Source organism: Haliotis cracherodii, unplaced genomic scaffold, assembly GCF_022045235.1.
Source record: "Haliotis cracherodii isolate W230 unplaced genomic scaffold, xgHalCrac1.p SCAF_7, whole genome shotgun sequence".
NCBI classification, from domain to species: domain Eukaryota; kingdom Metazoa; phylum Mollusca; class Gastropoda; order Lepetellida; family Haliotidae; genus Haliotis; species Haliotis cracherodii.
In genome coordinates this window covers 11,872,200-11,897,801 of record NW_027266330.1, presented here as the reverse complement: position 1 = coordinate 11,897,801, position 25,602 = coordinate 11,872,200, and the positions used below count along the sequence as shown (strand labels likewise).

Here is a 25,602-nt window from a genome sequence, read left to right as displayed (position 1 = left end):
CACCATACCCGTGCTGGTGGGTTTCACCGAAGTGGTAAACGTCTGAGACCTGTATCACTTCGGGCTTTCCTCCCACATTAAGCTGACACCCTGTGATATAACTGGAATACTGTTAAAAGCGGCATTAAACCCAACTCACTCACTCACTCACTCACCAATTAATTTTGGGAAAGTGCCAAATATGCACCTGGAAAAAAGTTAAGCACCACTCCGACATGGTTGGTTGCATATGATTATGTCGGATTAAGGAGTATGTCTGATAAACGAAATTAAGTAGTATCAACGTTTGTGATCGAAAATCGGACAACTGCACGATAGGTAACGATACAAACACATCATCAAAACAAAATGAAATATTCATATTGTTATGTAACATTGATTGTGGAATATGTTTTCTCATCATGCAACCTCTAAAGTTAAACACAGAACTTCTGTTACGGGCTGTATGACTGATTCAAAATACTTTAAAAAGCACAGTCTGGAATGGAAGTCACCAGTTTGAAACTAGTCCCGCAAAGCTCAAGAAAGCTGTTTTCTAAGTGGCTAATGTTGCCTTCCTGTTTGTCATTTCATTGGTTGGTCATGGTTTGTGAAAGGTGTTCTGACGTGACCTGGAATGGGATGTCCTCAGTGGCAGCAAGAACTTGCATCTGATTTTAATGAGATTGAGGTAATCTAAGCATGTGATTAATCATGTTTTCTTTGTTTAAAGCATTAATTGTTTATTGTTAAGCAAGTTTATTTCTGCAGACGTTGTAATATGCAGCTACCAGCCGACTCGTCTCGCATCAAAACACGGGCTGTGTACTCACGTGCAGTTGACCACGGAGTATGCTGATCACTGTGACGGATTAACGAGACTGATTAATGAGTGATTTCGGTAATTCATTGCAAATTAGGTGCGTCAGAGTTGGAGTGCGAGACTGTCGGATTAACGGGTCTAAATAGCACTGATTTGATCGGTTCCCATCATTAGTGTCGGATAAAGCGGATTGTCGGATTAACGAGTGTCGAATTAATGAGACTTGACTGTGTTTGTGACCATGCTCTAAGGGGATGGGGTGGTCAGGCTCGCTATCTCAGTTGATGTATGTCATCGTGTTCCAATTGTGTACATCCATGCTCATGATATCCATCACTGGATTGTCTGGTCCAGATTGGATTATTTACAGATCGCTGTCATATAGCTGGAATATTTCTGAGTACCACATTAAACAACAAACTAACAGTTTTGATAAGTGTCTAAGATAGCACAGATACACTGTTGTCAGCAGAGCATACAGTATGTAACAGAGGACACGCAAACCGCTATTGCCATGGACAAATTACATTTTTGGCTTCTGTTTGGCATTCTGAGCATGTCACCTTGAAAACAACAGATGTATTGCAGCAAAAGTATATCACAACACATAAATATCCTTTAAAAATGTTTATGTATGACCTTGTTATAATTTTGATAGATGTCTAAGATACCAGATATAACTGCTGAAACAATATCACTGAGATTCCCAAGATCTCTCTCTCTCTCTCTCTCTCTCTCTCTCTCTCTCTCTCTCTCTCTCTCTCTCTCTCTCTCTCTCTCTCTCTCTCTCTCTCTCTCTCTCTCTCTCTCTCTCTCTCTCTCTCTCTCTCTCTCTCTCTCTCTCTCTCTCTCTGGGTTAGGGGCGGACGGGTAGCCTAATGGTGAAAGCGTTCGCTCGTCACGCGAAAGACCCGGGTGTTCGATTCACGACAAGGGTACAATGTGTTAAGCCCATTTCTGGTGTCCCCGTTGTGATATTGCTGGAATATTGTTAAAAGCGGCGTTAAACCATACTCACTCACTGGGTCAACGTCTCCAACTCACTCACTCACTCACTCACTCACTCACTCACTCACTCATCCTTTGTGTCAAGGAAGCAGTTGAAAGTGTAGTCAAACAACCATGGCATAGAATAGTTACAAAACATTTTATAAGATGATAAATTTTGGTTTCTGTTTTTCATTACAAATAGGTCGCTTTGAAAACAACAGTTGTATTTTGACCAAAAAATATTACAGTATACAATTTCTAAAATGGCTGTTTTGTACAGAAATGAATAAAAAGCAATGCTTAATTTTGTTGAAAGTGTATATAAATTAACTCCGACTTGATCTTGTGATGGAGAATGAGGTTGCCTCAGAGCCCACATTTCAGAATTGACAGAGTGGGTATGAGGTATCTCGACACCTGTGGGTACTACAGTGCTGAAATTAACTCAAGATCATGGAGTTTAACTCCAAGTCACACTCCACATGTCCAAAGGGCAAAGAATGTTTTTGTTCAAAGTATGCATATATTAATACACTTTGCTCCCATCAGATGATTTCAACCATATTACATTTCATATCCATGATCGTTTCATTCATACTAAGATACTATAGCTCATGGCCGTGATCCTGAATCAACCCGATCTTATTGTTATCATAACGCTCATCGCAATAAAGACAGCATTAATTCATTATGCACAAGCGTATCCTCTGAATAATTACTAGCTCATGACCTGGGGGTCACAGGTCTGAGGTCGCAGGTCACTGTCAGCTGACGGTCTGTTTATAAGGTCTGTAAAGTTGACACACATGGTTTACAGGCCTATCACGTTGGCCAGCTGCCAAATCCTCTTGAAGCTCAGTGAGGTAGAGCTCATTCAGAGCTAGGAGATACGCTGTGGTGTGTGGATACTCTGAACCTGTCTCACGGAGAGGATATACCTGTGGGGGAGGCAGTACTCCTGGATACTTCGTCACCTGTTTCATCACGGGTGTTTTTTTATGAGAGTGATCTGTAAAGATTGATTCGGTGGAATATTGTATTTTGTGGCATATCACTCTGAGCAGTCTGTGCATCAAGAGCTTCTTCCTCAAGGTAAGCTGTGCTTGTGTTTCATCATATTGTAACTCATCTTATCAGAGAAAGCTTCAATCATTGAAATTGGATTACAGGATTTTATGATCATTGCATGGGACTATATTTGAAAATGTTTTGTGAATCCTGTGCCTATTGATGGACTTTTTTTTTTGGAATACTACAATATTTTAAGTATTTTATATAGATAAATCCTTTGGATTGGAGTTTATGCAGCAATATGTGATAAATTTTGTTGGAACTTTTTATAGTGAAAGGTTTTCTACAAATTTTGCTATGTTAGGCATATTATTTAGATTTAGGAACATTTATATATTTTGATTATTTTTATGTGATATGGACAGATGTTCATCTTTTGTCATTTTTGTGAGGTATTTATCTTTTTGGGAGAATCCCATTGTTTATATAACATTGTGCATGTAATTTAGGAATAGTCAAAATATTTGTTATTATTTTTTTTATAGAGATCGGCAGACATTGAACTTTTTGATGTTATGTTCTTGGGATGTTTTGCGGAATGAATATGAAATGGTTGTGCATTCTGAATTTGTACGCTCAAAATAGCATGATTATTGTTTTGCCCTGACGTACTCTATTAAAAGTGAAGTGTGTAAAACTGGCTATGTGGCGTAGGTAGAATAACACTGCAGATGCTTGCTGTTTTTCAACAGACAACTTTGTAGAGAGTTTGTTTGCTGGCAGTGAGTCAGCGTTGTTTCAACTACAAGTGTGTTGTTTTAGGTGTAACAATTACTTAACAGTGATTTGTGCGGAGCCTCTGTGGTTAAGTTTAGCAGGAAGGTTAATGTAAGGTTAGTGTATTTTCTGTGGAGGTTTGTGGCGAATGTCGGGTATGTGGGAACAGTTTGATGTCAAGCTTTGTTTCAACAGGGGTTTTAGTTGCTGTGTGGGTTTCGGTAGAGTAGCTGATGCTGTCGCTTTACAAACCTCTCAATGCTAATAGTTTAGTGCAAAGATATATGTGAGGTGGATGTAAAAAAACTTCTATCACCCGCAGGCAGATTGGGTTGTATACTCCCCAGGGAGTTGAGAACGATAACTGGAATGAAAAACGGATCCACTAGTCGGGAAACAAATAAAACCGCACTGGAGCAGATACAAGTACCTGGATACCTGCAGTAAATAATAATGATGATGATGATGATGATGATGATGATGATGATAATTGAGGGAAAGTTGATAAATTCTCAGTTTCAGGGCATCAAAGTTGTTGAGTGAGTGAGTGAGTTGGGTTTAACGCCGCTTTTAACGTTATTCCAGTTATATCACGGCGTGTCAGCCTAATGTTGGAGGAAAGCTTGAAGTGATGCATGTCTCAGACGTTTACTTTTGAGTCTACTAAACCAAAGTTGGTTATTATTGTTTTCTGTATAGTTTGATATTAGACTGTTACTAGCTAAACTAGTCTAAACGGAATTTTACTAGACACTGGCTTCAGACAAGTGGGTAAAGTCGGTGACTGAAGTGATTCCATTGCATTCGATTGACTAACCAAGTGATTATTTTTGCATATGTGCTTCCATAAACCTAAAACAATTAGCTGTTTCCTGATTGGCTGAAAAAGGAAAGTTGGGCTTGTGTTGCATTTTTTCGCTGAATGATGTTGAATGATGAAATATTGTCAACATTTTTTGTGTGTTTATACTTAGACGAACATGTTGTGAAGGTATTATTGTTGACATTTTTCAAAATTGACTTCAATATAGTTTTGCCATTATGGAGTCTTCAACGCAAACAATATTAAAGTTGATTTTTAATTGCATGGACATAAATACATACTTGCTCATTTTCTTGTTTTAATCATTTGAGGTTAACTTCCTGAAAATATAAATCACAAACCTTGAAATGAATATTAATAAGATACAGACAAAAAGACATTTTTCAGTCTGACATAGTATATTTATTTATCTATCATGTGACAAAATGGAACATTAGGAGTAGCTTCTTGGGGAACAACCTGTCTCACATAATTAACAAAATTTACATAACTCTAATTTAACATCAGTTTATTATTCAGAGGTACTGGTTACACCTGGAATGTTTGATAAAAAAAGGAGTCATATCGCAGATGTGCATCTCCTGAAAAATGTTGGAATATTGATTAATTTCTTATTAATAGTATATTCCTTGAATTGCCTGCAATATCTGAATTTGAAACACAATGAGTTGTATGCACCTTGTGTTTACACCAGGAATGTGATTCTGATGACTGTGCTGCCACTTCCTGTTTGCTGTTGGGGTGTTTCAGTGTATGGGGGCTGGTGCTGAGGCGGGGTATCACATTCTGCACAATTATCTGCAACACGTGGTTTGGATTAATATACAAGCATTCATCAGCATTGTATATAAGCAATAAGAAATGCCAGTACTGTGAGGGCATTCATATTGATCTGAGTCATAGGTGGAAAGCAGTTATAACATAGCAATTCTATTGAAGTACGAGCCATGAAGAAAAAATTGAACCGTATTTGCTAGGGAATTATTGTGCACATTTGAATCAATTCTGTAGAATTATTAAACCATTATAAATAACTGGAGCCATTCTATTGAAATAGGAACTATTGTGAACAATATGAACCATTCTATAGAATTAGGAACCATTATGAAAAATTGGAACCTTTATGAATAATTAGAACCATTGTATAGGAATAGGAATTATTATGTACAATTGCAGCCATTCTATAGAATAAGGAACCATTATGAACAATTAGATCTATTCTAAAAACTTATGAACCATTATGTACAATTGCAGCCATTCTGTAGAAAAAGGAACCATTATGAACAATGCAGTCATTCTATAGAACAAGGAACCATTATGAAGAATTGGAACCATTCTGTAGATTTAGGAACCATTATGACAAACTCAAATTATTCTATAGGAATAAGAACCGCATTATGAACAATTACAGAATAAGGAACCAATCTGAACAACTGGAACCATTTTAAAGAATCAGGAACCAGTATGAACTATTGCAGCCATTCTGTTGAATAAGGAACCATTATGAACAATTGGAACCATTCTATAGAATTAGGATCCATTATGAACAATTAGATCTTTTCAATAGAATTAGGAACCATTATGAACAATTGGAAGCATTCTATAGAATTAGGTTGTTAGAGGAATTAAACCATTATACTATTGTTTGAAGAACACTTTTTTCCACAATAACTTCTACTTAGAAATAAGACTTTCATTTGAAAATATTTGTAAAACGTTTGCTTACACCTGATGAACCTAAGGCAAGTCTTCCTTTACAAGCATGCTATCATGCATAACATTTGTTTTTAGATACGTAGGTCACAGGCTTAAAGAGATCTGGGAGGATACCTCTGCACTAAGCCACGCTTGGTTGTTTAATCCCAGGGGAACAGGTTGATGTGGTATATCTGTCGTCAGTGCCCGTGAAACATTAGGCTACACTTACTCCTCCCTGTAGACAGATGTCACCACCTTATAATATGTCCAGGGACACAGCTGGTCCAGACGTCATCGGGGCCGTGATTCCCTGTGCAGAGTTGCGTCCCTTGGACACGCCAGAAACCTATGATTGTGGGTTCGAATCCTGGTTCGCCCTGATTATGTTTCTAGGTTTGTCAGCACCATACCTGGGTTTCACCGAAGTGGCTAACATCCGAGACCTGCATCACTTTGGCTCTCCTCCCACATGATGCTGACACGCTGTGATATAACTGGAATAGTATTCAAGGCGGTGTTAAACCCAACTCACTCACTCACTATAAGACATGAGGTGTGAAGTGGATACAGTACTTTATTACCCATATGGGCTCAAATATGCTAAAGCTCAGGACTTAAAACATTAATTTCACTCGTGACATATTTTCAGTAATCACTCGTACCTTGTGGGTTAATCTATAAATATTTTTTTTAGTAGTTTCACTTAGTAACTTAAATTGTTTTAATTCATGTAGATGATTATGATGTAAGTGTGATGATGGTTAAAGTGTAGACTCAGCGACAGCCCGTGTGCTGAGCTCTCTATACCATCACTGCCATCAGTCTCAGCTCCCCACTGTGCTAGGTGGCTTACAACCCTGCATGGAGTTTAACTTGCATCTGGCTGACTGTTATGTTTACAAACAAACGATGATTGTCAACATGCACACAGTCATATCACAGGGGGTGTAATAACCAGATCCCAGGTTAATATAGGGTATAATATGAAAACTGCCATATGATAACAACTAAATACTCACAAGGGTAGAAGGATCGTGTGTAATGACTTTCTGATTTTTGCACGTGTGCGTTTTAGTGATTCTCAATGCTGATTGGTCAATTGAAGTCGTCACATTGGCTCATTGTCGAGAAAAGTATGATAATACCTCATTCATATTGTTCCTGATGTCACATATTGATTACATGATGTCATCTGAACAATAGACTGTCTTCTGTGAAGTTTCTCTGTAGGGTTGAGTGAGTGAGTGATTTGGGTTTAACACTGCTTTTAACAGTATTCCAGTTATATCACAGCGTGTCAGCTAAATGTGGGAGGAAAGACCTGATGCAGGTCTCAGATGTTTACCACTTGGGAGAAACCCACGAGCATGGGTATGGTGCTGACAAACCTAGAAACATAATCGGGGCGAACGGGGATTCAAACCTACAATCATAGGTTTCTGGCGTGCCCAAGGGACGCAACTCTGCACAGCCTTAAAATGTCAATGGGTAATTGACTCGAAACTTTGAATTAAGGATTATTTGTCCCTTGTGAATGAATGCTGTAAGTCCCTCGACAAAGGTTCAGGATTGACACCATTCATTCATTGGGGATAGGTAATACATAATTCCGGGTAGCTGGTTGGTTATTCTCCGACTGTTTATTTGTTGAAAATTACCAATTTTAGACAAGTAGCCCAGATATTGCCTCAATCACAGTGGCATCCCTGGCCGCTACACGTCCTGGTCTCCTGGCATGGTAGACACAGGCAGGTAGAAGCATATTGACAGACAGAGCCCTTGATCCTAGGTAATAAATGACGGACACAACCATGGCTTTGTGGCCTGTGATAGTGTGGACGCTTGCTGAGCCTGTGCGACTAGCGGCATTCTTGTCGGGCAATAAATATTGTGTTACCTACATTGTTGTGGCCTGTTTACCTGGGAAATTGACATGGTAATTGACAGGTGTGTCTTTGTATGACTGGAGCCATTTACCTGGGTTGATGGGGATGCGGAGTTGGTGAGGCAGTGTTATGTCATGACGGACCAGGGACTTATCTAGACCTGCCCTCAGGCTGATATTTGGACCCAAAGTGTCGGAAATTGGAATTAAAACTTTGTCAAGTCATTTTGTTATGTTTATAAGTAATGTTATAGCCTTGTAGAGGTGACTGTATTTAAACTGACAACAGGACTAGGGCTGCGACGAGTCCAAATTTACTACCTGGGTACCCACCCCGCTATCATCCGACCCTACCCCATTACTCGACCCTACCTGGGTACCCACTGTTGGTCTCAAGAGATACAAAATTTCCGATTGGGAATTTTGTTTTACCACAGCACTTGCAAAACGTATTTAGATACATGTATTAAACGATCTGGTCATGCATACACTGAAGTTAACTTAAGTTATATCTTTATTCAACCATATGAAAAGTTAGAAGGAATGGGTGCATAGTCAGAAAGAAATGCGAACATTAGTGACTTGTAGTGTAGCCATAGAGTTCTAGATAAGTTTTGTCATTAAACAATATGTCACGTGACTAACCATGGGTCCAGGTAGTCCTGTGGGTACCTGGGTCCTACTCAGTACCCACCCGACCCGGGTACCTGAGTTACCCGTCTTTAATGTTCAGGTTGGCATTTTTACATGGAGTGACGTATTTCAATTTCCCAGAATTGAAGAAAATAGGGACTTTTGAAAAAAGAAATTTCTCAATTTGCCTGCCAAGTGACTCACTTTGGAATCCTAAATAAATACCTGGTAGATGCCACGTGTGTCATTTACCTGTGTTACGTGAGTTAGTGAGGCAATGTTACATGATGTCCATGTGTAGACCTTGTATAGGGTGGCTGGATTTGAATGTGTTTAAAGTTTTCCTATTCTCTCACTCACTCTCACCAGCACTCACCTGCACACTGATCACTCACTCACTCACTCACTCACTCACTCACTCTCACCAGCACTCACCTGCACACTGATCACTCACTCACTCACTCACTCACTCACTCACTCACTCTCACCAGCACTCACCTGCACACTGATCACTCACTCACTCACTCACTCACTCACACCAGCACTCACCTGCACACTGATCACTCACTCACTCACTCACTCACTCACTCTCACCAGCACTCACCTGCACACTGATCACTCACTCACTCACTCACTCACTCACACCAGCACTCACCTGCACACTGATCACTCACTCACTCACTCACTCACTCACTCTCACCAGCACTCACCTGCACACTGATCACTCACTCACTCACTCACTCACTCACTCACTCATTCACTCTTACTCACTCACTCACTCACTCTCACCAGCACTCACCTGCACACTGATCACTCACTCACTCACTCACTCACTCTCACCAGCACTCCCCTGCACACTGATCACTCACTCACTCACTCACTCACTCACCCAGAGATCAGGAGATCAGGTGGTGGTTCACTCATCACTGGCTGAAGTAGATTGAAGTGAGGATCTCACAGCCAACAGGCAACTAGCAGTATTTGTGTTCACTCTGCATGTGCTGAAATGTACATGCTTGGATAATGTGATCTTTTTATCTCCCAGTGACTGTCCGTGCCACAAACACTATCAGGCATTTGCTCTTCTAAATTCTTTGGGTCTCCTTTTTCTAGGTATTTTGTGGCATTTTCCCTCAAAAATTTGAATCAAGTGTTGAAACAGAAATAGAAACGTTTTTCATATTTTCTTTAGATTAATAATGTAACTGTTGGATGTCCACTTGAAATAAAACATACTTTTATTTTTTTATGTTGAGAATTAACCTTTGTGTTCCTCTTTGAACATATTACTTTTCTGAATTTTTCAACTTATGATCCAATTCTTTAGTATGCACCAGTAGAACTGATCCTTTTTTTATATTTTTTAATTTTGAATTTTTTAAAAAGCAGACTTCTTAAAACTGTGAAAGTAGGATGCTTTGTAACCCAAGTACTATTGATTCCTAAACAAGGCCAGTGATGGTTTACTTAGACAAATATGTCTACTTTCTTGTCGAACTATGTCCATCTTGCCATGTGCTATTCGTGTTGCCATGACGTCACTCTATCTTAATGGATTTTGGTCATCTACACTATCATCATTGTCTCCTCCTGGCTGAGAGTGTCTAGACTGCAGCTACAGATATAAATAACAGGGATTACATCGGTTTTTTTCTGGCATTGAGGATAATATTTCTTGGAACTTTCATGCCTTGTCTTCTTATGTCAGTTCGTGATTGACAGACGTGGACTCAGACAGGTGGCGCTGCTGGTTTTGTTACAAGATCAGAAATGGCATGAATCAATTTCTCCCACACGTAGTTGATATCAATTTCTCCCACGCTTAGTTGATATCAATGTATCCCACGCTTCGTCAGGTATGATGTTCTTGCTGAATGTCTCATGATCAGTTCGGACATGTTTCCATATAAGTATAACTGTGCATTTAGGAGGACAGTATTAATAGCGGTCTGGCTGCAGTAGTATGGAGTCATCGAGTTATGAATGTCTGTACAGTATCGCTGTTGTCGGTCAGTCAGATGGGGAGACTTTCGCTGAACACTGATGGATACTGATGAATATTGATGACTACTGATGAATATTGATGAATACTGATAAATAGTGATGAATGCTGATGAGTACTGATGAGTATTGATGAGCGCTGTTGAATGTTTATGAGTACTGATGAGTAGTGATGAATACTATTGAATGCTGATGAATGTTTATGAGTACTGGCAAGTATTGATGAATACTGTTGAATGATAGGGATGCTTATGAATGTTTATGAGTACTGGCAAGTATTGATGAATACTGTTGAATGCTGATGAATGTTTATGAGTACTGACAAGTATTGATGGATACTGTTGAATGCTTATGAATGTTTATGAGTACTGGTAAGTATTGATGAATACTGTTGAATGATGATGGATGCTTATGAATGTTTATGAGTACTGGCAAGTATTGATGGATACTGTTGAATGCTTATGAATGTTTATGAGTACTGGTAAGTATTGATGGATACTGTTGAATGCTTATGAATGTTTATGAGTACTGGCAAGTACTGATGGATACTGTTGAATGCTTATGAATGTTTATGAGTACTGGCAAGTATTGATGAATACTGTTGAATGCTGATGAACAAACAGTATCAAAGATCACAGGTCTCACGTCTCAAGTTGGTGCATACTTCATTCAATGAGCACATGCTGTTGATGAAAGTCTCTCTCCACTTGTAGGTGTGTGGGCGACCAGTGGTGGATATTTTAGAAGGTGAAAATGCTGCAACTGTCATGCAAGACTTTCTAATCTATTTTGTTCTAGTCAATTTTGTCCTTGAAGCTATTCTGAGTATATTTTCTGTTTTTAATTATCTGATATTTGTCAACCTTTTTATGCTTTATTTCCCAAAATAATGATACATTTCTGGACAAATTTCTAGTTTAGTTTTTATAGGTCTCCCTTCCAAGGTTTGGAATACTAAACAAATTTTTAGAATTTTCAGTATAGCTGTGTTTTGTATTATTCATGTTGTATTATCTTTATCACATAATTCATGGAGGTGTAGGTACAATGTACATGATGTACGCCCACGTCCAGGATCACACAACTGATATGTATCTCCTTAAGGTTCTCAACGAAAGAATGGCATGCTAGTTTTAGAAGATATGATTGGCTGAACCTGTATTGGCTGCCATTTCTATGAAGGAATAACCCGAAATAAATGGCATTAATGGAAGATGTGTGTGTTGGGGGATATACCGATGTTTGATAGATCCATATTAGATTAGTTATTATTTTATTTAGAAACTCTTAGTTCTTCACATGTTGACTGTTAAAGTTTAAGGTTATGGCTATCGATAATATGGTTTTCAATTCACGCTAACTCAATCTTAGATGACTGCAATGTCAATATTTTCGGCAGTTTTAAGTTATAAAAGATGTAAAATGAAATTTTCCAGCTGATAAACTGGTAATAGAATAATAAATAAACCCCCAACAAAAGGTTTTTCCTTTCATACAAGCGCAGAAGGTATGAAATGAGTTACCATGGTTATCAGCAAAGTTGGTAATTTGTGTTCATCCCACTGTACATTATGAATGGATGAAACCCATTATGGTGTACTTTGTTGGCGAAGTTAAATCTTATGAATCCTTTTATCATGGTTGGACGGGCATTTAGTTGATGGTCAATGTCTTTCTAAAAGCACCAATAGGACACATACCGTATTTGACCTCATAAGTGCCCAGTGCATTCTCAAAATTAGAAATAGGGGGCTCTTATTAGAATATAATTTTGGTGAGAGAAAAGTTGGAAAGTTTCAAAGTTGGAGTTGAAAGATTGTAAATTTCATGGTTTATGCTGACATCCTGAAATGATACAAAAGAAAAGTCTGTGCGTATTATACACGACAGATATATTTTCCAGAATTTAATTGAGCATAATTAAGGGTGCATATAACTCACAAGTGCATATTATACACGAAATAATTAAGTGTACATTGATCAATCGGAGAGGGTGCTAATTGGGATTGCTCACTAGCCAATATATTAGCAAATATCACTGTGGGTTGTTATTAGAGCGGGGCGCTTATTATATCAAATACTGTATGTTTGCTGGAATGCACAGAGATACCATTGCTAAAGGGAGATCGTCAGGAATGTGAATTGTGTGTTTATATTGAAATAGTTTCTGCAAAATATCTTCTTGATTCTTATGTAAATTAGGCAGATTGTGGAGAGGTTTTATATTGGTTATGTGGGATAATATGATTTTTGTCAAGTTTGATGTTCATGGCTTACTAAAATATATTTGTGTTATTCATTTGATCTATTGAGGTTGGTTGGCTTTTCTCTCTAGAGACCTGTGAAAATCCAGGTTAGAATTGGTTTTCAGCAACCCATGCTTGCTGTAAAAGGTGACTATGCTTGTCATAGGAGGCGACTAACGGGATCCGGTGGTCAGGCTCGCTGACTTGCTTGATACATGTCACCAATCCCAATTGCGTGAATTGATGCTCATGATGTTAATCACTGGATTGTCTGGTCCAGTCTCTATTATTTACAGACCGCCATCATATAGCTGGAATATTGCTGAAAGTGGTGTTAAACAACAAACAAACAAACAAAAGCTTGTCAAAGAACATGTTTATCTCATGGAGTGACTGACATTTTGACATGCGAGTGTTGATTGATGCTTCACTGAGATTAGTGCCATCTTTTGTTGACATTACTGAAGGTGGCGTTAAACAACAAGCAAGCAGACATGTTGTTTATGAAATGACCAATCAGTGGCTGCCTTTATGTTTTTGTCTCTGTGTAGTGAAAGTGAGTGCGTGAGAGAGTGTGGGTTTATGTTGCTATTAGCAATATTCCAGCAAAATCGTGATGGTGGACGGCAGAAATGGACTTTACACACTGTACCCTTGTGAAGAAGCAAACCCAGCCTTTAGCATGAACGCTTTAACCACTAGGCTACCCCACCGCCCCTGTAGTGAGAAGGGGACAGGATACCAGCTGACAATCTTCTTCTGATTGCTGTGTCACGAGTATCACGTGACCATTACAACAGAGCCTGTCAATCATGTAAAACAATGTCACATTTCTCTGTCATCACCACAAGGCCTATTTGTCACAGGACACGTTATGAAATGTACACCATTGTTCAGTTCACTGAATCCAATCCCCACATCCAAGCTGACAAGACACAGATGCTGATGGAACATGATGGAAATAAAATCAGCGCCATATGTGATTCTGACAAGGTTGACCTCACACGGGCATGTGTACACACAGCCCTCTCTTACGATGGTAATTACCTTGTACGATAGAACAGATATGTCAAAGGTCATTATTTACTTGTATATAACATCTTTAAGCTTGAGTAACCCCAGACAGCCCCCCATTGATGTTATACTGCGTAGGTAATTAAGCCACAACTAGGATATAAGGAGATTATCTCTCAGGGGACCATCTCAAACTTTTATTTGTTAAATTTGATTTAGGTTTTTACTACCCAATTTATTATCAGCATATTTTTCTAAGTGTTATGAAGGTCCTTGTAATTAAAACGGTTCTCGTCACACTGAGGGTGAGGGTGAAATTCCACTACTCATGGAATACTCAGGGTCAGAAATGACTTTATTTTTAGCTAGTCTGCAAACGTAAATTACCACATAGTTGATAATAATAATAATAATAATAATCATCATCATCATCATCATCATCATCATCATCATAAATCAATAATAATCACAATCAAAATCAACAATAATAACATGTGGGTATTTAATTAATTAGCCATAGGCACCATTGATCGCTTAGACACAGCTAGACCTTACCATATTCACAAGCCTTTGAAATAAAAAAAGAACACATCTCTACTGCTTATAAATAAGTGATGAATTATTTTTATTTCATGCTGTGATGAAATGTTGGTTGTTTGGTTTGTTGTTAAATGCCACGCTCAGCAATATTCCAGCTATATGATGGCAGTCTGTAAATTAAATTGAGTCTAGACCAGGCAATGAATTTCAACTGTCTGTTTTCCAGAAGTGTTAAACCATTATGATGACATCACATTATTGTTCTCGCAGTCGATTCTGAACGTGAATTTTCACAAGTGAAACTGACACAACTATAGATCATTATGCAAAATTATGGAGAAATCAAATCGGATTTAAAAGATTTCAAAGGGGCGGTGGGGTAGCCTAGTGGTTAAAGCGTTCGCTCGTCACGCCGAAGACCCAGGATCGATTCCCGACATGGGTACAATGTGTGAAGCCCATTTCTGGCGTTACCCGCTGTGATATTGCTGGAATATTGCTAAAAGCGGCGTAAAACCAAACTCTATCGCCCACTCATTTCACCTGTAGTGTATCTTCTCAGGAGCCTGCCGAATACCAACTTATGCATATATGGTTCCTGGTTGCTGTGATTGGCTTACGTGCAGGGATGTTTCTTGGCTAATTTCTCCATTGACTACTTTAGAAAACCAGTTTTTCGGGACAATAATTCAGAAGGATCAAGGTTAGAGCAAATGTTGTCAGACACATAAAGAGTTCAAAGGAACACCATGGCCCTTATGCCCCAAGGAAAACAGCTTCAAGTTATACAATATCAAAGGTAGATTAAACTAAGACAGGAGCTAGATGGTGGACTGGATATGTCGTGTAAATAATGACAAGATTTTCTTGTGAGCAAGAGATTTAGAAGTGCTAGTCAACACATAACACTATTTTGTTGCCCATCTTGAGCAGGACCTCAAACAACAGTGTGTGTCTAGGTTATTGCTGGACTATTCCACGGAGAACCCGGGTTAGAGTTGGTCTCCTGCAACCTATGCTGGTTGTGACAGGCGACTTAATGGATCAGTGGTCAGGTTCGGCGACTTGGTGACTGTGTGTCAAAGCACCCCAAAGCGTGGATCATTGAAAGCAATATCAATCACTGGATTGTCTGGTCCTGACTCAAATATTTACAGGCTGCTGTGATAGAGCCGGAATATTGCTGAGTGTGATGTTTTACAATTAACAGGAAATACTTGCTGTCAACCACTAGTTTATTTTCAAACTGCTCATGTTATGTCTGAAGCAGATTGTAATATTTTCAAAACGCCCTAAGCCCACATCCCCTGTCTGGTTCCTCCCGTCCATCGTCCTCAAGATCATCTGTGTATCACCTGTACCACCTTACCCCCCATGCAGAACATGTGTGTTCCTCCTCTGCCCCCCCCACCACACCTCACCATCACGCCCCCATCACAGGTGCTCTTCCTGACCCCCTGCTGCTGCCACAAGTTCCTTCTCTGGCAGACCCTCCTCCCTCAGCCCCAGGCCCAGGCCCCTTCACACCCAATCCTCCCCATCATAGATCTTCTTTCCTCACCCCCAGGGCTAATCAACACCTACCCCTAACAGGTGCTCTGCCCTACCCCCTGCAATAAGTTCCATCTTCCACAGACCCTCCTCCCTCAACCCCCAACCCAACTTGGCTAAAAATATACCGTCCCTCACCCACACACCTCATCACCCCACCCCAATTACAGGTGTTCTGCCTTACCCCCTGCAACAAATTCCAACATCCTCAGATCCTCCTTCTCCTCCTCAACCCCCCAGGTCTCATCACCCCACCCCCTTAACAGGTAAATTGCCTGACACCCATGTGCTAAAGAAATTCATCCCCCTCAAACCCTCCTCCCTCACCCCCAGGCCTCATTACCCCACCCCCATTACAGGTGCTCTGCCAGACCCCTGCTGCTGCAACAAATTCCATGCATGGCTCATCTATTCATCAAAAGGAATAGATGTTGACAGCCCTGAATGATCATTCTTTGGTGGTCAGTGGAGGGTTGGATGGATGGTCAGCTTGGTCCAGTTGGATGTTGAGAGGCATTAGGAATGATTGACCCGTGAAATAAGTGATGATGAGTGTTTTGATGAAGCCGTGTGATATACAGTTTATATCCTGCTGTGTCAATATTGGTCCTAGATTACTACACGTGGAGAAGAGGAGCATGTTGGTGTAAACTCTACAAAAGCTGTCGGAATCTGTACTCATGAATAATACTTGAGGTTTATCCCAGATATTTCAGTATGTGTGGGAAAGAATTATGTTTGCCTTAACTCCCATACTTAACATAGACTTACGTTTTTCATACCTCCCATACTTAACATAGACTTATGTTTGTCTTAACTCCCATACTTAACATAGACTTACGTTTGTCTTAACTCCCATACTTAACATAGGCTTGCGTTTGTCTTAACTCCCATACTTAACATAGGCTTACGTTTGTCTTAACTCCCATACTTAACATAGGCTTACGTTTGTCTTAACTCCCATACTTAACATAGGCTTACATTTGTCTTAACTCCCATACTTAACATAGACTTACGTTTGTCTTAACTCCCATACTCTAACATAGATTAACATCACTCCTAACACCCGTACACTAACACTGACTTACGTTTGTCATAACTAACTCACATACGCTAACGTACATTTACATTTGTAGTAGCTTACATACTCTTACATAGACTTATGTTTAAAGTAACTCCCATGCTCTAACATAGACTTATGTTTAAAGTAACTCCCATGCTCTAACATAGACTTATGTTTGTCGTAACTCCCATACTCTAACATAGACTTATGTTTGTCGTAACTCCCATACTCTAACAAAGACTCATGTTTGCCGTAACTCCCATACTCTAACATAGACTTATAGCATGCACCAAGATCGCTGTGAGGAAACGGGCCCTGGAAATACTTTGAGTGTGTTTGTTTAACTTTGTTTATTTAATCAACTTGCATGAATAACAAATATCATCTTAACACTGTGTACATACCTGAATGTTTGGATTTATTTATCATTGATGAACATCCACCAGAATATTTCTGTCAGTTTGCAGTTGTCCAATTAGTTTCCTGTTTTGTGGATTTTATTGATCAATTTGTCAATTCCAGATAAGTCTTGACACATTACAACCACACATATGTGTAACAAGACATATTTGTAATCAGTAAGATGCTATGTTTGTTTAAACTCCCTGACCCCCAGGCCTTATTCACCCACCTCTATCACAGGTCTTCTTCCTGACCCCTGCTACTGCAACAGATTCCACCCCCTTAGATCCTCCTTCCTGCCCCCCCCCCCCCCCCATCTCTCACATTGTATCCATGTGACCACTAGGCTAGTTGACTACATCATCATCATCGTCGTCACCATCATCCTCATCATCATCCTCATCATCATCATCATCATCATCACCACTTTCTCCCATATCACGCTGACATTCAGTGATATAGCTACAGTACTGTGCAAAGCGGTGTTACACTCACTCACTTGAAAAAATCATGGCTGATAATCTCTTTATGACATTGCAGCTATTGTCTGATACTTGACAGATTCTGTCTGTTGCTACAATATACACACTAAGAGGTTTATAAGTCTGTTTCTCATCCACAACACACCCCTGTGTCTGTGTGTAGTCTCCTCACATTGGAAGTCATCAGCTGCCAGCATCCGTCAGTCAGTAGGGAGCAGCATGGACAGCTACGAAGACTGTTGTCACACATAGATGACTATTCCCAGACCTTGTGTCTGCTGTTGGTGACCACAGTTGCCCACAGGTGCTAGGCTGTTCAAAGATGGCTGTTTTCAATTATTCGTTCACCTACATTTGTCATTTACAGTGCTCAAAATAAATAAATGTGACATGAATCTTCAAGAATAGGCAGTTATATTATCTGAGAGAAGATTTTGATTTTTTTGACCCCTCCCTTTTGAAAATGGCGGATCCACCCTTGACACCGGTAAAGAAGGAATGTAGGTCATGTTCGGCATGGATGTCTTTATTCCAGGAAGCTGCTGTACCAAGAGATCTCAGGTGAAAGTAACTCCCGTACCTTGACATAGACTCACGGCAGCGCTAACGCTAAGGTTGTTCAGGCACCCTGGAGATTTTTGCTTAAATCACTCAGGACCCATGTTGATCGAAAAAATGATTTGGTTAGGCATAGGTGTAAACACTTCGGACTATATACTATTGGATAGTGTTGAAGCATGTGTCACTACCAGCCAATGACAGCCTCTGACACACTGCCCTAGCTGGCCCATCTTAGTAGGGTAACTGTGACTGGTTGGAGTTGGATCTCGTGTGGTGTCACTACCAGCCAATGACAGCCTCCGACACACTGCCCTAGCTGGCCCATCTTAGTAGGGTAACTGTGACTGGTTGGTGTTGGATCTCATGTGGTGTCACTACCAGCCAATGACAGCCTCTGACACACTGCCCTAGCTGGCCCATCTTAGTAGGGTAACTGTGACTGGTTGGAGTTGGATCTCGTGTGGTGTCACTACAGCCAATGACAGCCTCCGACACACTGCCCTAGCTGGTCCGTCTTAGTAGGGTAACTGTGACTGGTTGGAGTTAGATCTAGTGTGTTGTCACTACAGCCAATGACAGCCTCCGACACACTGCCCTAGCTGGCCCATCTTAGTAGGGTAACTGTGACTGGTTGGAGTTGGATCTCGTGTGATGACACTACAGCCAATGACAGCCTCTGACACACTGCCTTAGCTGGCCCGTCTTAGTAGGGTAACTGTGACTGGTTGGAGTTGGATCTCGTGTGATGACACTACAGCCAATGAAAGCCTCCGACACACTGCCTTAGCTGGCTGATCTAAACTGGTGTAGACAGATCTGACACCCAACTGTTGAAGCTGTCACTGGTCAACAGGTACCTGAGTACATATAACGACCGACCTCCCTACTATAAGTATCTTTAGCTATTTGGTGTCAAGATTGTCCAAGACACTAATGAAGGGCTGTGTGGGTGGGAGCCCTTCAGGCTGCCTGGTGACAGATAGTACACCATGGTGGAGATAGATCACTATTAGCCTTGTCAGGGGCAGTCGGTAGCATCACAAGTCTTAGCTTGATTCTTCTGAAGTGTACAATGTGTTAGGCTCATTTCTGGGCCTGTCATCGTGGTTATTTTGGAAAATTGCAAAATAAATATAGTAATTCTGTGGTATTTTATTGGCTAATTCAGTTATTTTCGTGTTTGTTTCAATAAACCCACAAGAAATTAGTCTGTCTACTAACGGACTGCTGCTTCCTGATTGGTTGATGGTAGAATGGGTGGGGCTTCTGTTGCATTAGTGATCTGAATGATGTCATGAGCTGTGTATTGTTGTCTACAGCTATTTTTGTGTTAATGATTAAATAAGCAGTCTGTGAAGTTATCACTGTTGATGTTTATTTGTACACATATTTATACAGTGTGGACACTGGGGTTTTTGTTTATAAATCCATAAGCGCATGAAATGTTGATGTCAATTCTTAAGAAAGGTGTGAAAGAAATCTCATTCAAACAAATCTATAGTCACCATGGTTACATCTTGGCCTATTCACAATCTTCTCTCTCTCTCTCTCTCTCTCTCTCTCTCTCTCTCTCTCTCTCTCTCTCTCTCTCTCTCTCTCTCTCTCTCTCTCTCTCTCTTTCTCTCTCTCTCTTTCAATCTTTTTTTTTTTCTCAATTTCTTTGTATCTCTTTTCTCTCTCTTTCTCAATCTCTCTCTTTCTCTCTCTCTCCATATCTCTCTCTCTCTCTCTCAAACTCTCAATCTCTGTCTCTCTCTGTCTCTCTCTCTCTCTCTCTCTCTCTCTCTCTCTCTCTCTCTCTCTCTCTCTCTCTCTCTTGTTTAGTCACTCACTCAAGCACTCACACCTTACCAATCACTCAGCCACCCACCTTATGGAATGTGGGACAGGTAAATTATCAATATATGTCTGCAAAAATTAGCATAATATTTTTTGAAAGTCAACTACAATTTAAGAACTTTCTTATTGCCACCGACTTTACATGTGATCTGTGATAACGGCGTTCCAAAACAAGGACTTGTTGCTTGTTGTTACTTCATAACCTTAAGGTCAGTTTCAAGAGAAACCTGCAAAGTTAATCCTCTATAATTTGGTGTAAAAAGGAAGACAAATAAATCGACTGACTTGAGGAAACCTGTGTCAACATGATGTGAGAGATATGGAGGGGACTGGTGAAATAACAGGCGGTCTAGGAGATTGAAAACAAATACTGCATTGATAAAAACACAACACATTTGATAAGCTTGCACTAAAGAAACAAGGGGACCCCTCTACAAAGGATGGAGGATCTCGAGTGAGTCTCTCCGTGTGTGTTCACCCCAAGGTGCTGTGCTTCTTATGATGTAGATGTCGCCAGTGTGGCACAGCCTGACTGAAAGGGGGCTAATCTTGAGGGGGGCTATCAACGTTGGTTAAATCCCCTGGGGTATGTGTTTTCACCGCATGTGATATTGGTTGTCAGTGTTGGTGGAGACTTGGGCCCAGAGAGTGTGAACAAGGTAGGTGTAGCTACGTTGACGATGATTTGTGGTGGAGTAAGTTTTCGGTTTTATATCACTATAAGTTAGTTTTCATCCAAGATAATGTTATAGTAGTTAAATTGGGCCTGACCAGCTTGTTTGTGTGGTTTATGTATCTTCCTGGTCAAAACCATGGTGAAGAAAGCACAAAAATAATTTCTTGCCAGAATTGATTTAAAGTTCATCTTTAAACAACAGAGGAATAAATGCTTTCTCAAATGTGGACAGAAAGACTGGACGATATTGGCATGTTTTTAATCAAAGATTACATTTTGATATATACTGTTTTGACTTTTGACAAAAATTGCACAGGTTAGTCAGTGTGAATTTATCATGAGTGTATCTTTTTCCACAAGGCAGTCATCAGTGATATTTATATAAAGCTGGTTTGTGTTTAGTGGTGTAGCATCTGGTCCTGCGTACAGCGCACAGGTCACCAATCAGGTGAAGTTATTCACGGTCGTGGAGATTGGTTGGACTGCTGACCGCGTTGGGCAGCATGATTCCGGAGTGTGTCGGCCTCTGACCCGCACTGAAGCACATGTAGCACATGTGGCGCCTCCTGGGGTGGCTTTGTTCAAAATATGCAGTAAATGGGTACCGAGTAGGATGAGGTAGTAATGTGACCGTTAACCTTGTAGCACCTCAGATGCAGCTTAGGTTGTATACTCCTCAGGGAGCTGAGAATGAAAATTGTGTGCACACTGATCCATTGGTTGGGTAATAATGCAGTGCTTCAAGCATATATTGTGTAAGGGGTACGCCCTTTTCACCTGGACTGTTTTCATCATCATCATCATCATCATCATCATCATTATTATTATTATTATTTTATTATTATTATTATTATCATCATCATCATTATTATTATTATTATTAATAATGTTTTGTAAGGAATGTAATGTTTTTGTAGTAGTCATACATAATCTTCTTTTTGTCAATTATCATGTCATGGTGATGACACCAGAAATGGGCGTCACACAGTGTACCCATGTAGGGAATCAAACCAGGGCCTTTGATTTGATGATGAATGCTTTAACCACTGGGCTACCCCAACTAGCTCAAGGTTATGTATGGTATTGTAAGTTACCATATTTTGTAACATTTGTTATAGAAAGAATATGAGCACATGAAGAGAGTGGGAGTGTCAGAGCTAGAGGGAAGGAGGGAGGGGAGGAAAGATAGAGAGAAAGTATGGCGGAGAGACAGACAGGCATGGCGAGATAACCACATGTTTCTGTCTGATCTACTCCAGCATACGGCAGAGTCATCACAACTGGGCAATATTCATACGCATCTTGATTGGAGGATTGCATGTGTTTACTTTGGCAAGGTGGATCTGTTTTACCATGTTCTGAGATTCTGTTGCTGAAACTCTCCAAGTGTAGGTGATTGAGTTAAAAACATGTTTATGTTTTGAAAAGGAGTAGTAGAGGTAACATGGAGCGTTGATATGTGATTCTCATTCCTGGCCATTGCAGTGAGTATATTTTAGGCTGAAGTGTATTATGATTGGAATTAGAACTTGAAGACTCCTATACTACTTGATGAGAGCTGTGTTTGGGTGGCGCCATGGTAGACCTAACACAGGCTGTGATATTGTCACAATGCACCCTGCAAAGTCCTGTCGTGGTCAGAATAGAGGCTGGCGCCATGGTAGACCCAGCACAGGCTGTGATATTGTCACAATGCACCCTGCAAAGTCTTGTCATCATCAGAATAGAGGCTGGTGTCATGGTAGACCCAGCACAGGCTGTGATAGTGTCGCAATGCAACCTGCAAAGTCCTGTCATGGTCCGAATAGAGGCTGGCACCAAGGTAGACCCAGCACAGGCTGTGCTATTGTCACAATGCACCTTGCAAAGTCCTGTCATGGTCAGAATAGAGGCTGGCGCCATGGTTCGGTGAGAGAGCATCTGCCCTGGAAAGGGAAGGTGGGTGGTTTAATCCCTGGCCGCATCATCCTAAAAGATGTTATAAAATTGTATTTGTTGTTTCCTTGCCTGGTGCTCAGCATTACGTTAAAATCATCCACTGGGCACAGGCTTGATTGTGATTGGCTGCTGCAATATGGCTGGGCATAAAACAACATTTACTCACCTGAAAATTGTAGGAGTCCATTTTCAGTCCTTGCAAGACTACAGCATCAGAAGCAAACTCTGTACTGCTCCTTTCTGTAGAGATTATTAGCAAGTAAGTTTTCATATAAATGTTCTATATTGGCATATATTAGGAATAAAAACGGTATTATGTAAGACTAAAAGTTATCAAATTTCAAGGCCTGATTTCATTCACTAACTTTAGAAGTAGCGTAGGAATACAAAGACTAAGTGACCTGCCCCATTTGTTATGTAGTGCGAAATGACTTGTGGCCATGTTTGTTTTCGTATACACTCACACTTCGGGAAACCGAGGTTAACTTTTGGGGAGTGATATGCAGAGATATTTTTAAGAAGTTGGGATTGCATCCATGTGAAGAATTCATTAAAAGTAGTTCCTGATGGACGACCTCATTTGCATATTTATCAGATTGTGATACCAAGGTTATCGGATTGGTTTTGGCATCAAGAACACTATCGATCATAATAAATATATCAGTTTAATTTCATCATGCAGATATTTCTCTTTTCAAATTTGTCAGTTCTGTAAAATGTAACAAGTGTGAAAAGATATGATTTTTTTTTTTTAATTTCTAAAATCCAAAAGATTCTGTTTATGAAGGAGGTCGTTTGACGCAACAGAGGTCACGCCATATATGATTAGCTGATCAATCGTCAGTTAAGAATCTGCATTTTGATGAACATTAAGATTGAGTCCAGACTCCTGAGATGGTAGATCATGGATGATTAACCCTGGAATCTCCCACCACTTATTATTGGGGTCTGTATGATGTTGAACCCCATTAGGATCCGAATCATTGCAAGCTAAGCCCATTAGTCTCCCCTGGATGGGGAAGGATGTGCCGACATGCATACTACATATTAAATAGGCGTACAAACTGACAATTGATGATTGAGTATTCTATCTTTTTCTAGATGATTGTCTTCATCTGATTCATATTTCACCAGGGATTGATAAAGTGGCAAAATTAAGGTCTATGTCCGACTGCCATATTGAGCAGTGTTATGTTGATCAAAAAGATTGATTTTGTGACAAACTTGAGACATGTTCCGCTTCTGGTCTTACAGTCTTGGGCAGACAGACCCTGAGGTCAGGAGTATATTTTTCAGGGACAGTAAAGTTTTGTGTGTTTTGTAATTTTATGAAATTGTTATTAAAGAGATGCTGGGATCAGCTGTGTTAAATGTCGGTTTCCAGTCTTGGTCTAGACTTTGCAATTTGTGCACTGATGCTATTAGGGAAGGCGTGGAATGAGTCACATTCAAGAAGCGGTCAGAATTTGGGGGTAGCCTTGTCGTTATGTTTGACATACAGGTAGAATTTCCTGTTTGGGTATGTGTAAAAGCCTCTGCCTTTGATAGTACTCACTCACTCACTCACTCACTCACTCACTCACTCACTCACTCACTCGATCACTCATTCACTCGATCGATCACTCACTCACCCACCCACTCACTCACTCACTCACTCACTCACTCACTCACTCACTCACTCACTCACTCACTCACTCACTCACTCACTCACTCACTCACTCACCCACCCACCCACTCACTCACTCACTCACTCACTCACCCACCCACCCACTCACTCACTCACTCACTCGATCACTCATTCACTCACTCGATCGATCACTCACTCACTCACTCACTCACTCACTCACTCACTCACTCACTCACTCAGGTTCATGTGTACTAAGCTTCATCACCATAGTATCTTGATCCCTGCTCAGAACATAAGACTGCGTCAGTGCTATAGTCAAGCCCTTCTTGAATTGACTTGTCTCTGGCTGTACTTGAGTTGCATCACCTTTATGATCCGCAGCGAAGAATCGTGTCATGGTCTATTAGCTTATATCTTTTGAGACTGTCAATATCTTTGCATATGACATGGTAAGAAGTTTTGTATCATGTTCTGGTCATCTTTCTTATACAGAACTCAGTGAAGTTGATTATTACAAGACACACTTGAGAGTCAACTATCAACGAACATATGACAGCAGTTATTCCCAGAACCCGGAATGTTTTTGTATCTAAAGATAAAAATACTTCAACAACCCCATCTCTGCTTTGTTTAATCTTTCATGTAAAAGTTGATCCTACTGCTGTCTTACCTGAACAGGCAGTATTACATACTTCTATAGGAGTACAAAGAAGGTATTCAATGAGAGATATGAGACCTTTACAGAAGGCATTAATTAACTTCATGATAGGATATGAAGGGAAACAATGACGTGAACAAGTATCACGGAGGCAGTCGGGGCTCATTACGGAAGATGAAGGAAAGCGGATCTCCGCCAGGCCGATGGGGGGATTAGCTGGATATATCGGGCCATCTATAGACTTGATCCTAAAGCTGCTCATGTCAATCAAGGCAAATAATGGTAAGAAGATAGCTGCTGGTTTGAGATTTTGTGTTGTATCGAAAGGTGTTCAGTAATTTGCAGTTGTTGAGGTTATGAAATCAGTTGGTGAAAGGTTTTACTT

General features: G+C 40.2%; 1 protein-coding gene across 3 annotated transcripts in view; it reads left to right on the top strand.

Moving 5' to 3' along the window:
- The window catches only part of LOC139449086 (IQCJ-SCHIP1 readthrough transcript protein-like), a 282,100-nt gene that overhangs the window by 85,081 nt on the left and 171,417 nt on the right, over positions 1 to 25,602 (top strand). The gene's annotated exons all lie outside the window — the stretch shown is intronic.